Source organism: Topomyia yanbarensis, chromosome 3 (assembly GCF_030247195.1).
Source record: "Topomyia yanbarensis strain Yona2022 chromosome 3, ASM3024719v1, whole genome shotgun sequence".
NCBI lineage: Eukaryota > Metazoa > Arthropoda > Insecta > Diptera > Culicidae > Topomyia > Topomyia yanbarensis.
The window spans coordinates 188,265,636-188,281,124 of NC_080672.1; the positions used below are offsets into that span (position 1 = coordinate 188,265,636).

The 15,489-nt window shown below is 39.4% G+C and overlaps 1 long non-coding RNA gene across 1 annotated transcript; it reads right to left on the reverse strand.

Moving 5' to 3' along the window:
- Nucleotides 1–11,598: 11,598 nt before the first annotated feature.
- On the reverse strand, nt 11,599–12,510 carry LOC131691123 (uncharacterized). The gene is made up of 3 exons (XR_009305717.1): nt 12,302–12,510; nt 11,829–12,197; nt 11,599–11,774 (listed from the first exon to the last, which is right to left on the reverse strand). It is a non-coding gene; the product is annotated as an uncharacterized LOC131691123 (long non-coding RNA).
- Between the last annotated feature and the right edge of the window lie 2,979 nt (nt 12,511–15,489).

Consider the following 15,489-nt stretch of genomic DNA (forward strand, 5'->3'; position numbering starts at 1 on the left):
CCACCTCTGCTCGATGAACGATACGTTGCGGCCCTTCTGCCGTTTTAACTCGCCTCAGAAGGCGACTCGGTTCGTCTGTCTGCATCGCCGAACGCTCCTGCCCCTTGCGGCTTGCCTCGTACTTCGCCTGCATATGCCGGGAACGCGCCATACCACAAGCTTTCTTGCGCATATTATTCAAACTGAACAACTACGTAGCATACTGTTCAATCTTTTATAACTTTCTGCAAATCTGAATAGACCAATCAGCGAACTGCTTTGCAATGGAAAAAAATTACCCGCCAAAAAAACCATTTCCCGAAAGGAAATTCTCTGCGGAAGTACTGCTGGAACAAACAATTTCTATGCGATTTTGTGGTCTTTGGCACTTTAGGTTTTTGGGAGTATTTTTGGAATTATCAAGTTGTTTTCCAATTTGCAATATTCTTTGAAAATATTGTTGAAATTTTATGGATGAGGGCACGAAAACGAGTGAGAGAGCGATAGTAATATCGGCCGGAGGGTCTTTCGTCATTCGTTTTACCGTCGTCATACTACGAATACCAGCATCATAGCAGTAGCAGATCAACATTTTTCGCTACATGGCCCGTACCAAACAGACCGCTCGTAAGTCAACCGGAGGATAGGCTCCCCGCAAGCAGTTGGCAACGAAGGCCGTGTAAAAGTAACCCAGTCACGATTGGCGTTAAGAAGCCTCATCGCTACTGAACAGAAACTGTCGCCCTGCCAGAAATTCACAGCTATTAGAAATCCAGCGGGCCTAAACTGTGACCCAAAATAAACCACAAACCAACGGGTTCTTTTCAGGACCAGCCAATTATATTCCAGTAAGATATAAATGAAATTTTCGTGTTCCATTGCATTACCTCCCTCCCCCTTTCATTCCGGCTTGAATTACTATCAATCTTGATAATGCTATGCGGTGGGGGCACTTGTTTTCATTATAGTGGAAAATTTAGATTTGCGCGTTTTCCCACAAGTTTTTTAGCTGTGCTGTTTTCAAGGAAGTTGCAGTTACATTCAAAATAAAATAGTTTACTTCTATTGTCAGAGGCGGACCTTCCAACGAAAACTAGTCTGGCTCGCTTGGAATCGAATTGTACGGACCAGCCACTACTTTCAAAATCCATTATTTTCAGTAATTGTACATTCTACAGAATTAGTCACAACTATTTCCAATCAGCGCAAAAATCGAAGGTTTTCATTCAGTACAACAGCAGATTTTCACTTTTAGAAAAACAGGCAACATTCTGGCCGAAAATTTTGAAACGGAGCACCTATATCGAAACGTTAGAAAACGTTCGATTTTTGTAAATTGAATCATTACACTAAACTGTCTATAAATCACCAATAACTTTTGATTTTGTGCCATTCTACGTGAAAGCGACGGTATTGTTCACAAGTGGCTCACTTACCATCCAACGCTTTTGACAAGCCACTTTCTGATGCTTGTAATAACAAAACTTCAATTTCATTCCTTGTCGATAAATTGATGGCCCTGAAAAGGGCCTTTTGTTTGGGCAGTGTTCGAAATTTACTTGGAGCTGGTGTATATGGTAACAGTTTTGGTGCCATCTGAGACGGCGTGCTTAGCCAACTCTTCTGACAGCAGCAAACGGACGGCGGTTTGAATTTTGCGGGAGATGCTGCAAACGAACTGCTGCATGCTGATGCTGGAAACGAACTGAGCGTGAGCAACAGCATGCTGAGTTTTTATACCTGACTACAGCACAATGTGTAAGTATCTCTTTGTAAATGCTATCTCTGGGCGGACTAACTACCAGGAGGAATTGTACCGTTTCGAATTCAATATGGCCAAGCGAAAAGGGCTCACGATTAGAGATTAATTTAAAATGACGATTAAGGAAAAACAATCGTTTAATATTGCCAAATTTAAACATAGAAAGTTTATTCACACGGGTTAGGACAAGGTATTTGGATTGGTGGGGTTTACGAACCATTAGCACGTTGGGCGATTCCTCCGATCGTCGATGTCGTATCCCGGGCCGATTCGCGTAATCCGGACGCACACGTGGACCGATGGCTAAGTAGCCGCTGGAATATCCACACGCTCGATTTCAGTCCGGTGATAGCCGTCTGGAAACGTCGTTTGTGTGCAGCGTCTGGTGTCTTAGTCGTTGCAGCGGTACTGGTGGGCGACACCCGTGGACCGATGGACTACCTGGATAGCCGCCGGAATATCGACACGGATGATTTTTCGCTCCAGCGGTACTGATGGGCGACACCCGTGGACCGCCGGACTACCTGGGTAGCCGCCGGAATATCGACACGGATGATTTTTCGCTCACAGATGTCAGGCACTTTCACTGCTTACCGACCCCTTCGTCGATTCGATAGAGGCCCGTTCACTCTGGCCGACACCCGTATATCGACGCGGGGGACCTTTCACCCGCGGATCTTTCTTCCTGATTTCAGTGTGGCCAAACTACACTGACGGCCTTTACCGTATGCACTACACCGTTGCTTCAAATAAGTGTTACCTTTAAAATGGTGAAAACTGATATGTAAACTTTTTAATAGTTGTTATCGAAATCAATTTACCAAAAGAAAAGATGTCTGCATGCTCTCCGACGGCTGCTTTTATCTCCTTTGACGTCTCGGTTTGGAGATGTCAGAGGAAACCAGTGTCGAAACGCACGGTTTTGAGAAACGCACTCCGTTGCTATTAAGGTTGGTGCTGACGGTCGTGCGTAGGATTTGATGGATTTTGGTATCGAGGGGTGTTGAGCAGGGATACTAATTTTGAATTTATAGGGATGTACATTGCGAATAAGTATGAGGTAATTTGTTAGCAGAGTGTAGTTGTGTGAGAAAACCGGGAAGGGTCTTCACCACACTTCAACGAACCTGTAAAAGGGTTTTCTTTCATAAATCATAAATAATACCGCAACCCAGAAACAGTTCAAATAATATGCCTTTCGCATTCTTTATTTGACCATTCTTTAGTATCGGTATGATCGACTCAAAGTACCTTCGAGTTTAGAGTTACATTACATTGTATGAGTCGCCTATGTCTTTATTCTACTCCCTAGTTCGACAGCGATGGATACTCATCACTTTACTACCTTCCCTACTCAGAGCGTCGGCATCGTCCGAACTAATGGCTAAAGCTTTCTCTCTCGCAATATTGCTCTCTTGTGGTATCCCGAGTGTACAGGTGTACAGAATAAACATAGTAATGATGAATTGATATTACATACCGAAAATTGATTTTCCAACACTTCCTCTCAATTTATCATTCCTAAACTGCTAACTAATTTGCAAAATCGAGTTTTATATAATGGTTTAGTAAACAAATCTGCAATCTGATCTTCACTTTTAATGTATTCCAGTATCATTTTCTTCTCTTTAATCAGATTTCTCATATACATATATTTAATATCGATGTGTTTGCTTCTTTGATGTTCTCTTGGCTCTCCTGCTATTCTAATACAGGGTATGTTGTCCTCGTATATAGTGAACGGGACAAATTGTATCCCAACTTCACGCAATATACCCGACATCCATACACCTTCTTTAGAAGCATAGCAAAGCGAAACCAACTCAGCCTCTGTAGACGAAAGTGTCACGAGCTGTTGCCTCTTGCTGCTCCAGGACACGATGTTTCCGTACACCGTAAAAGCATATCCCGAATTAGACCGACGTTCCTCAACGTCATTCGCGAAGTCAGCATCCGCATAACCCTTAAGTGGCACGTCGTCTTTATCTTGATGATATAGCAAACGAAAAGATATCGTCCCTTTAAGGTATCGAAGAATCCTCTTCAACCCAATCCAGTGTTCCTCACTTGGACAGCTCTGAAATTGACTCAAAATATTTACAGCAATTGTTATATCAGGTCTAGACATCAGGGATAAATACTGCAAACAACCCAGAAGTTCCTTATACGGTTCATTAGTTAAGTTTCCTGATTTCACCCATTTACAATTTGCATCCATAGGGGTGGCAACTGGTTTACAATCTGTCATTCCAAATCTGTTCAATATTTTGGCAATGTAAGTCGATTGAAATAATTCTAATGATCCCTTTTCAATATTTCGTGTACATTCCAGCCCTAAGAAAGTTTTCAACTGTCCCAAATCCTTCATTTTAAATATTTTAGAAAGATTGTTTTTAATCCAATGGACATTCTCGGTATTACATCCAAAAATAAGAATATCGTCAACGTATAATACAATGAATAACCCTTTTTCAAAACAAGCATACAGGCAAGTATCACTGTTCAGCTGTTTGAAACCCAACTTAGAAATAGTTTCAGTGAAATGATGATTCCAACTTCTACCCGCTTGTTTTAAACCATACAAACTCTTGTTTAGTTTGCAAATTCTTGTATTTTCATTCTTGGTTCGAGGTAAATTCATAAATATTTCTTCTTCCAAATTCCCATATAGGAAGGCAGTTTTTACGTCCATTTGATGAATTAACCACTTTTTCTTCACAGCAATTGCCAGCATAGTCCTAACCGTGGTCATTTTCGCAACTGGCGCAAAGGTTTCCGAATAATCTAACCCTGGCCTCTGTGAGCAACCTTTGGCAACAAGTCGAGCTTTGTACCGTGGTAAACCACCTTCATTTTTGATGCCGAACACCCACATGGAATTGATAGTTTTTCTTCCCTTAGGAAGCCCACTAACCAATGTCCACGTGTTGTTATCATCCAAAGCCATAAGCTCTTCATTCATTGCTTGTTCCCACTTGTGCCAATCGTCGCGTTGCATTAATTCATCAATTCGTTGTGGTACCTCTTCAGAATTATGAGACATAACAAAACTAGTTTCAAAATTATTCAGCCATGCTGGGGTTCTCGTGTTTCTTTGACTTCGGCGTCTCTCATCAATAGCTATATCTTCGAGGTCATTAGAAACATTCTCGGTGTCCACAAATTCATCTTCACTATCAGAAGCATTAGCTGATTCAATCTGAGGGTCTATTAATTCTTGTTCATTTTCTATTTCGCATTCTGTTAAAATTTCTTTCTCGTGAAATTCAACTTGCTTGCGTTCCTCGTCAATAAAACTTCGGAAATAGAAATTATTTTCATCGAATTTTACGTCTCGTGAAATTATTATTTTCCCTTCGTCTTCGTCCCATAGTCTATATCCATTTGGTGCGTACCCAACCATAGTAAGAACTTTACTTCGTTTGTCTAATTTCGTCCGATGTTCTTTATTAACGTGTGCATAAGCTAAACAACCAAATACTTTGAGCTTACTTACATCGGGCTTACTTCCAAACCACATTTCATACGGTGTTTTCAACACCTTCAACGCACTTGTTGGACTACGATTTAGTGTATAGCATGAAGCATATAATGCTTCCCCCCACAAACTCATTGGTGCATTACTTTCATGTAAAATGGTTCTTACTTTTTCCATTAGGCTTCGGTTCATTCTCTCGCTTACCCCATTTTGTTGAGGTGTATACGGAGCGGTAGGTATCATTTGTATTCCTCTTCCTCGACAGAAGGCCAAAAATTCTTTACCATAATACTCGCCTCCGTTATCAGACCTCAGTTTAGAAATACGAAGAGAGAAATGAGAATTAGCAATAGCCTCAAATTCTTTAAATTTTTCAAGAACTTCACTTTTTTGACTCAACAAGTAGACCATGACAAAATGTGTGAAATCATCTGTGAAAGTAACAAAATACCTGTAACCATCATGTGTCACTTCAGGCAATTTACCACAAACATCGGAATGAACTAGTTCTAATGGCCTTGATGATCGTATTCTTGGATCAATGTTAAATTTTTCTCGCGTTTGTTTCCCAAAAATGCATGAATTGCATCCAAACGGGCTCGCAATCATGGAAGATGGTACTAGATTCAACCTCTCAACCATATTGTCTCTTACCAGTCTGGATAAACTTTGCATTCCCAAGTGTCCAAAACGAGCATGCCATAATTCAGTTTCATTCAATCCTTTACCTGTTAATGCTTTACCAATATTTTGAACTAAAAACAGTTCCAAAATATAGAGACCATTTACCTTTTTACCTGTGATAATAACATGACCTGTCTCATCAAGTATTTCCACCATATCATTCCTGAAAACAACTGATTTTCCAGTAGATTCAATACGAGAAACTGATAGGAGATTTGAGCTTAATTCCGGAATGAAAAGCACGTCGTAAATATCAACCTTACGCATTTTATTGGTCCTCAAACAACAGTTTCCCTGTCTCTTACCAATGATACCGGTACCAGTTTTAGCGGTATCAATTTTTAGTTCCTGGCAGTCCCACATCTCGTTGAACGCTCTTATGTCTTTAAACATATGTTGAGTAGCGCCGGAATCCATCACCACTGGAATAAACGTTGTCGATTGAACGGGAAATTTTCGTGAGTCCATACAGAAAACTCGAGAGTCCTGCACAAAATCGTCGTTCAGCCTTTTTAATGGCACTCGTACCATGAAGCTACCATTCTGACGTGTGACTAACGCTACATCCCGATGCTTTCCATCCGCGTGCATCTCTACCTGAGGCTTATCCTGCTGCTTTTTATTCCTCCACTGTCGACAAAAACGTTGTTTGTGGCCTGGCTTACCACAATGGAAGCAAACAAGTTGTTTCTTCTGTGGTTTTTGCGTTGGCTGCTTGCCGTTCCCAACCATCGCCACTTGTCGATCGAAATTTTGTCCGCTCGCACCAGAATTCTCCGCGTCCAGAAAAATGCGTCTTATCTGATCAAGCGACATCTTCTCTATGTCGTCCTTTCTCACAACCGACAACGCTCCGAGAATATGTTGATATCTCTCCGGTATGGCAACCAGTAGTGTATTTAACTGCTCAATACTGGTAACAGTTTCTCCCATACACTCAAGTTGTCGAACAATCTCTTCGTGAGAAGCAAAAAGCTCTTTGAGAGATTTAAATCTCTGCGTCTTGAGCGTGTACAATCTTGTTCGCAGCCCAAGCATGGCTACCGCACCTTGCTTCTGGTAAACTTGATCCAACCGAGTCATGATTTCTCTTGCATATTTACAATGCAGCACATGCCCCATCGGTTCATCATCTAGTGCCAGCCAAAGCTCATTAACAGCAGCGTCGTCATCTTTCAGACGTTTTGCCAGTTTCTCTTTCCTTTCAGCTTCCTGTTCGGCTGAAGCCCCTACTGCCGCTTCAAAATATTCTTCTTCCTCGGGAGTTTTCTCGAGGGCATGCAACAAACCTTCATGCTTGAAGTGTTGCTCCATCCTCTTTCGCCAAAGAGGGAAAGATTTTTCGTCTCCTTTGAATACCGGAACGATTACTCTTTTCAATCGGTTGTCCATAATTGAAGATATGTCAATACCTGGAAACCTTACAAATGTTAGAAATTAAATAATTTCCCCTTCTTTCAACATAGAGCACTAGCTGTGTAGACAATATTCGGAGCTTTGCCCCACAGACAAAACAGATCTCTGTCTGAGCAAATGCAACGAAAAGTCACTCCACAAAAAGCCTCTGAACCCAACAAAAATAATCGAGAATAATTGTTCCGCAGAAAGGGTGGTCTCCGCCTGAACAATTCTCAATTCTTCCAAAGCAATTATCTGTTAGGACAATTTACTCTGGGCCCATAACCTGTTAGCAGAGTGTAGTTGTGTGAGAAAACCGGGAAGGGTCTTCACCACACTTCAACGAACCTGTAAAAGGGTTTTCTTTCATAAATCATAAATAATACCGCAACCCAGAAACAGTTCAAATAATATGCCTTTCGCATTCTTTATTTGACCATTCTTTAGTATCGGTATGATCGACTCAAAGTACCTTCGAGTTTAGAGTTACATTACATTGTATGAGTCGCCTATGTCTTTATTCTACTCCCTAGTTCGACAGCGATGGATACTCATCACTTTACTACCTTCCCTACTCAGAGCGTCGGCATCGTCCGAACTAATGGCTAAAGCTTTCTCTCTCGCAATATTGCTCTCTTGTGGTATCCCGAGTGTACAGGTGTACAGAATAAACATAGTAATGATGAATTGATATTACATACCGAAAATTGATTTTCCAACATAATTTACGCTATATGAATGGATTTAATAATAGGTATCAGTACTAGTCATTTAAATTAATTAATTACGATAAGTTATAAGTGATCGGTATTGGAACGTGCTAGAAGGTTACAATTTTCCCTGGGCTGGGATGAAAAAAGGTACCCCTTTTTTTAAAGTGTGTCTTTGATCTAGCTAGTGGTTCGTACATCGCAATTTATTACGCCAGAAAATAACCTTGTATCGCCACGCCATCTCAATCAGCTGCTTAGAATTTTATTACTGATCAATTTAAATTGTCAAGAAAACTGTATATATGATTTGTAAGAAGATAAATTTTCTTTTATCATCTTCTTATTAGTTCTTTACTATCGCAAGTCATATAACCACTTGGACAAAAATACCTTTTCTTTCATTCACTCATTATCAATCATTGGTACCATTTAATTCACAATCATCCGATCATACGCATTCACTCAAATTTTATTTAATGGTATAGTAATAATTCTAGGGCGCCCTAATTGTACAAGTTTTTAAGCGAACTTCTTTTTTAAACTCTTTCGCAAGAGCTGAAGTTCCAAACTTTAATCATCATCATTTGTCTATCATGTTTCGCACCTTTGCTTTCTACGGTATTGGAAACATAACGAAAATAGTTTATCGAGTTTGGCCACACGGCGTTCCCTCTCATTTTTTTAGCCTTCTTATGTCGACTTTAATGTTTCTAATGTCAAACGTCAAAGAAAAACTGGAATCAACACAGCGGGGAAAAAAGGCCAGCAGGAAAAACGATCGCTGCGCCACCTACATGTCAAAAATTAAACTACAAAGCCACGCCTTTTCCCGCTAACTTCACACACTCTGGCAGGAAAAATAATATATGCTCCGCCTTTTCCCGCTAACTTCACACATTCTAGCAGGAAAAAGTAATATATGCCCCACCTTTTCCTGCTAACTTCACACAATCTAGCAAGGAAAACAACAGTATGGCCCGCCTTTACCTGCTAACATCACACAATCTAGCAAGATAAACAAATATAAGGGCCCGCCCTAGGCCCGCCTTTTCCTGTTAAGTTTACAGAATCTAGCCAGAAAAATAAAAAATTCCTGCTATCTTCCACAACATGGTAGAAAAAATTGAAAAAAAAATCTCGCAAATTTTCCTAACTTTGTATTTTCAAGAGTACCTAAATGTATACCGCTGGTTACATACTTTCATTTTTCACGCAGATGAACGGAGCATTCCATCAAATTAGCGGCAGAAAAAATTTAATTTAGTTGTTGTTAGCAAACAAAAAAGATAACAAATTAGACATTTAACGATACGACGGATTGATTTTTGGAAAAAACGTAGTTCTAGATAATCAAACTGGTGTTAAAGAAAATGAAAGAGTCGAACACTGCCGCTAGAAGCATAATTGTCCCATGTGTATAGGGTTTCCCATAGCACATGGGACAGTTATGCTTCTAGCGGCAGAACACAACCTGATCAAATGGGTCGTTAGACCAAAAGGCATCGATTCAATTGAAAAATATATGCATTATATAGTATTTTGGCGTTTTATTTTTGCGAATATACTGGGTCCATATGGAAGTTAATTTTTATTATAACTAGTTTTTTTCCCTCTCGCTTTTTCCTACAGCCAACTGAGTGGCTACATGTTAAAGGTGGTAAAATCATGAAGCACTTCAGCTTCAATATCTTCCTCATTGGAGTCCAACCTATCATTAATTCATAATACTTCTTTAGCAGCTTTCTAGTTCCCTCTTGAGCGTTCCCCGTAATTCGGATTGCTAGACGGAAACTTATATTTTCATAAACCTCGTTAGAGTACAGTTCGAACGCAGACCCTATCATCCAATGCAGCGACCAAAACAGGCGTAGGCTTTCCATGGACAGTCTGGCTTACTGTCAGCAATCATTGCTGACGGAATGGGACGGAATCAAAAAAAGCCGGACATTGATATTTGGGACGAAATTATTGGTTAAGGCACTTTAATGTCTTCGGAAAGATTTCTTTATTTTTTAAGTAGTTTAATATAATGTTGGGAAATTTTTATTTAAGTGGGTATATACACAGTTTAATATAACATTATATTCAACTACTTAAAAAATAAAGAAACCTTTCCGAAGACATCAAAGTGCCATAACCAATAGTTTCGTCGCAAAAATTTAAATGCCCGGCTTTTTTGATTCCGTCCCACTGTGCGGCACTGGAAAATCGAGAGAAAAAAATATTAGAACTCCGACACATATCTTCTCGATTCTCAACTTACTCTCAATGATAACCGCGTTATTCTAGACAACTTTGTGCAGCTCTGACGGTAGTCGTATAACATTCGTTTTGGGACACTGGCGTATTGTGCAGTACTAATTAGACTCTCCTTCCTGCAGTACGACCGCTTCATATTGCTCGATGAATCTGGAAGTAATCGCCAAGGTTACAGGTTACTATGCATCGATTATTTCAAGCTTTTGCATCTAACGGATGTAGTTTTTTCGAACAAACCCTGCTGATCATTATTTCTATTTATAACAATTTTAAAATAATCTATAGAAAATAAATGTTTGGCAATGAAATAACCATGCTTCTAACAAAATAAAAGAAAAAGCTGACAGTTTTCGGATCGGTATTCTTGCGAGCCTGATCTTGCTTCTGGTTATCCTCCTTGTCACAACTTTTTTATCATAGTCATCCTGTTACTATTACTATTCCTCTTATTGTTTCGTCACTGTTACTATTCCTCTTATTGTTTCGTCACGTAAGACTCAGCTGCAAGACCAAGGGAGTGGTATCTTTGGGGCGCTTGAGCACAATGTCTTTTATGTTGAAATCCTGTATGTAGCTGACCATCACCAAAGTCGATAGATTCATCATACTCCTTAAGTAATTTATCAGTTCCTTGCTGAACCTTCCCCAACCCTAGAATGGTAAAGGGTAATGCACTGGTTTCATATACAGCTCAGCGTATATTCAAGCCCTATCCAAGAAGGATTTTTAGTGACAAGGGGCGTGACACTCCCAATACATTATATCTTATAAAATTATGTTTTGGTAGAAATATAATTTTATAGACTATTATGATTTCAATATGTTTCGAAGTTCTATTCGAACTTATCCTAATTAAATAAGAAATCTGGATACCGCAGAAGCTAAACTATTTATAAAACAGCGGGTATGAGTAAATAAGTAATTATACTGTTCGTCAGACAACTTACTATTTTTCTACTCTTCCAAAAGGTTGAACGAACATCGACGGAATTATACATGGAAGGTGAGCACCACGTTTCGGTCATAAGTCGATAAGTAAATGTTGTTCACGAGGGCAAAAATGTAGCTTTGAAGGCATGACACTCGGTTGCGATTAGACAATATTAACAGCTGCAGTACAGGTTAAGCTCAATTCGCGTGAGCATCGAACACACCCTTTGCAGCACTATGGCGTCGAATTTTATGTTCAATCGCAGAAGGGGCGACAAATCTAGAGGTTTCGTAGAAACCGTTTTACCTTGACGGAAACGAACAGATCTTTCCTACTCGTTATATCGCAATCGAGGTCCATTCTTTACAGATGGTACATAGGCAATTCATCTTCATCTGAAAAGAATAGAGACTTTTGTGCATCGTTTGTTTTTATGCGCTCGTAACCACTTCGGTGTGCATGATGAGGTTCTCCAAACTCTTCGTCATCAGAAAAGGTAACAGCTTTGGTGCGAATCTTTTTCACTAGTATTACATTTGGCGTGCTTGCAGTTATTTTTCATTCCAGCATCTAAAAGTATCAAAATTAACCTAGCTATTGAAACGAACAAATGTTAAAAAATACCAGCATAATCGGTGCATTTTTAAGAATTCCTACAGATCCGGCTAGAATACTCCATTTGCCGGGAAAATATCAAACAAGACGAATCTTCTCCCTCTGATTCCCGGAAATTTTAGATGTAGGCTCGCAGATTTCATCATTTTCATTGTCATTTCTCAGTCCGAACTCTGGCAGATGTTCATCCGCCCATCTAGACTCTGTCAAGATGAGACCCTACAAAGCCTAACTGTTCGCATGTGCTAGTCCGTATAGTACACCAGTTTCTTTCACAAGCAGGCGCCGGCTGTTAACTAGTTCCACAAGTTTCAGATACATTACATAGAGGATAATCGGAGGCAAAAAATTAATAGATAGTAGAGAGATTTTGGTTTGCTGAAACGAGACAAGAAAAGCATAATTTTTGTGAGTAGTATCGTAATTATGAGTAAAATCAGTAAATAAGGTAATAAATAAATAAACGATTTTTCTTCATTTACCTATTTTCTTGTGCGTAGTTTTCCTTCTTGTTGCTGATGTATTTGGGCTATTGTTTTAGCCGTCGCTTCCTGTTGCATCGAGTTGCATATATTGTAACAAAAGAAACAAATAAAAATAAAGGGTGTGATCAGGGATGCCATTATGCCAGATTTATCTGGCACAGCCAGAGTTTTTGGCAGCTTCCAGACAAAAAGACAAACCTCTTATTCTGCCAGATTTTTAAGTTTTGGAAGCTGCTACACACACACACATTTTGGAAATTTGGGTAATAATGTCCCAAATTTTACAAAAATCCATTGATGCAGGTTCTATGAAACCTAAAACGTATACCAAATTTCGATGATTTTGAGGTCGCTGTCAAATGCCAGATTTTGCCAGACATTTTTAGTTGAACTGCCAGATTTTCTTTGAAAAATAGTGGCAACCCTGGGTGTGATTAGTGTTCGTAATTGGATTTATATGTTGATGGATCATAAAAGTGTATGAGGAATGAGGATGCAATGTTTTTATTGCCATTTGTTAGTTTTCAGTTTTGTGACGTCGAGCAGCTATTCTAAACAGATTTTCGGGGGTCATAATTTTCTTTTATAAGTTTTTGCTGCGTTAAACACCAATTTATTGAGTTACCGTTGATAACAGTTCGTTATGAGGTATGGCTCACAATCAGGGATCCCAAGTGTTTTTCCTAGAAGTCTGCAATAATTTTCGATAAAATCTGGAATTGTCTGGATGACCAAAATTTTTTTTGAATGAGCTTCATTTTACATCTGTGAGCTGTATTTGTTACCAATACTAATTACTATAATACTAATTACTAATGAAATAAATTTATATCTTTGCAATATATCTCGCCTTTCTGAAAATTCAGTAAGGGCCATTCATAAAGTACGTAACGCAAAAATTGCCCAAAATTGACTCCTCCCTCCCCCATGTAACAAATTGTCCACCCCTGGGTGTGTTCTTGGATGATCGCGCGCGGACCGTCATTCCAATACTTAATTTTTGGTATACGGCTTAGATGCTAGAAGAAAGTGAGATCTTCCATATCATTAAATTCCCGATCATGCCGCCATGGAAGGTGTTGTCTAGTGAATATGAGCTTTATTTTTTAATTTATCCTACTGAATGCATGGACCTGAGTTCCCAGGGTAATGGTTTCCGGACATAACCGATTCATGATCGCGTGAACACGGACGTTTGTAGCTGCGCGTCTGAAACTTCATAAGTGCTAAAATGTTCACCTTATTACCGGGGTGTTATCAGATTTGCGCGATCGCGGGTGTTGGTGTGCATTGTTGATCGCGAAGGGCTTAAGCGTTCATATGTTAACGGGTTTGACACGTGTGGTCGCGTGCATGTGACTTCGCGTGTACAAAACTGGATTTTGTAACCGTGTGGCCATTCATATATGGTCAAGGCTCCGAAAATGGCAACCACAGGCGAAATTATTTTCTATCAAATTTTGCGTCAAACTGTTTGTTTTCCGTATGTATATATTGTTAGCAGAGTGTAGTTGTGTGAGAAAACCGGGTAGGGTCTTCACCACACTTCAACGAACCTGTAAAAGGGTTTTCTTTCATAAATCATAAATAATACCGCAACCCAGAAACAGTTCAAATAATATGCCTTTCGCATTCTTTATTTGACCATTCTTTAGTATCGGTATGATCGACTCAAAGTACCTTCGAGTTTAGAGTTACATTACATTGTATGAGTCGCCTATGTCTTTATTCTACTCCCTAGTTCGACAGCGATGGATACTCATCTCTTTACTACCTTCCCTACTCAGAGCGTCGGCATCGTCCGAACTAATGGCTAAAGCTTTCTCTCTCGCAATATTGCTCTCTTGTGGTATCCCGAGTGTACAGGTGTACAGAATAAACATAGTAATGATGAATTGATATTACATACCGAAAATTGATTTTCCAACACTTCCTCTCAATTTATCATTCCTAAACTGCTAACTAATTTGCAAAATCGAGTTTTATATAATGGTTTAGTAAACAAATCTGCAATCTGATCTTCACTTTTAATGTATTCCAGTATCATTTTCTTCTCTTTAATCAGATTTCTCATATACATATATTTAATATCGATGTGTTTGCTTCTTTGATGTTCTCTTGGCTCTCCTGCTATTCTAATACAGGGTATGTTGTCCTCGTATATAGTGAACGGGACAAATTGTATCCCAACTTCACGCAATATACCCGACATCCATACACCTTCTTTAGAAGCATAGCAAAGCGAAACCAACTCAGCCTCTGTAGACGAAAGTGTCACGAGCTGTTGCCTCTTGCTGCTCCAGGACACGATGTTTCCGTACACCGTAAAAGCATATCCCGAATTAGACCGACGTTCCTCAACGTCATTCGCGAAGTCAGCATCCGCATAACCCTTAAGTGGCACGTCGTCTTTATCTTGATGATATAGCAAACGAAAAGATATCGTCCCTTTAAGGTATCGAAGAATCCTCTTCAACCCAATCCAGTGTTCCTCACTTGGACAGCTCTGAAATTGACTCAAAATATTTACAGCAATTGTTATATCAGGTCTAGACATCAGGGATAAATACTGCAAACAACCCAGAAGTTCCTTATACGGTTCATTAGTTAAGTTTCCTGATTTCACCCATTTACAATTTGCATCCATAGGGGTGGCAACTGGTTTACAATCTGTCATTCCAAATCTGTTCAATATTTTGGCAATGTAAGTCGATTGAAATAATTCTAATGATCCCTTTTCAATATTTCGTGTACATTCCAGCCCTAAGAAAGTTTTCAACTGTCCCAAATCCTTCATTTTAAATATTTTAGAAAGATTGTTTTTAATCCAATGGACATTCTCGGTATTACATCCAAAAATAAGAATATCGTCAACGTATAATACAATGAATAACCCTTTTTCAAAACAAGCATACAGGCAAGTATCACTGTTCAGCTGTTTGAAACCCAACTTAGAAATAGTTTCAGTGAAATGATGATTCCAACTTCTACCCGCTTGTTTTAAACCATACAAACTCTTGTTTAGTTTGCAAATTCTTGTATTTTCATTCTTGGTTCGAGGTAAATTCATAAATATTTCTTCTTCCAAATTCCCATATAGGAAGGCAGTTTTTACGTCCATTTGATGAATTAACCACTTTTTCTTCACAGCAATTGCCAGCATAGTCCTAACCGTGGTCATTTTC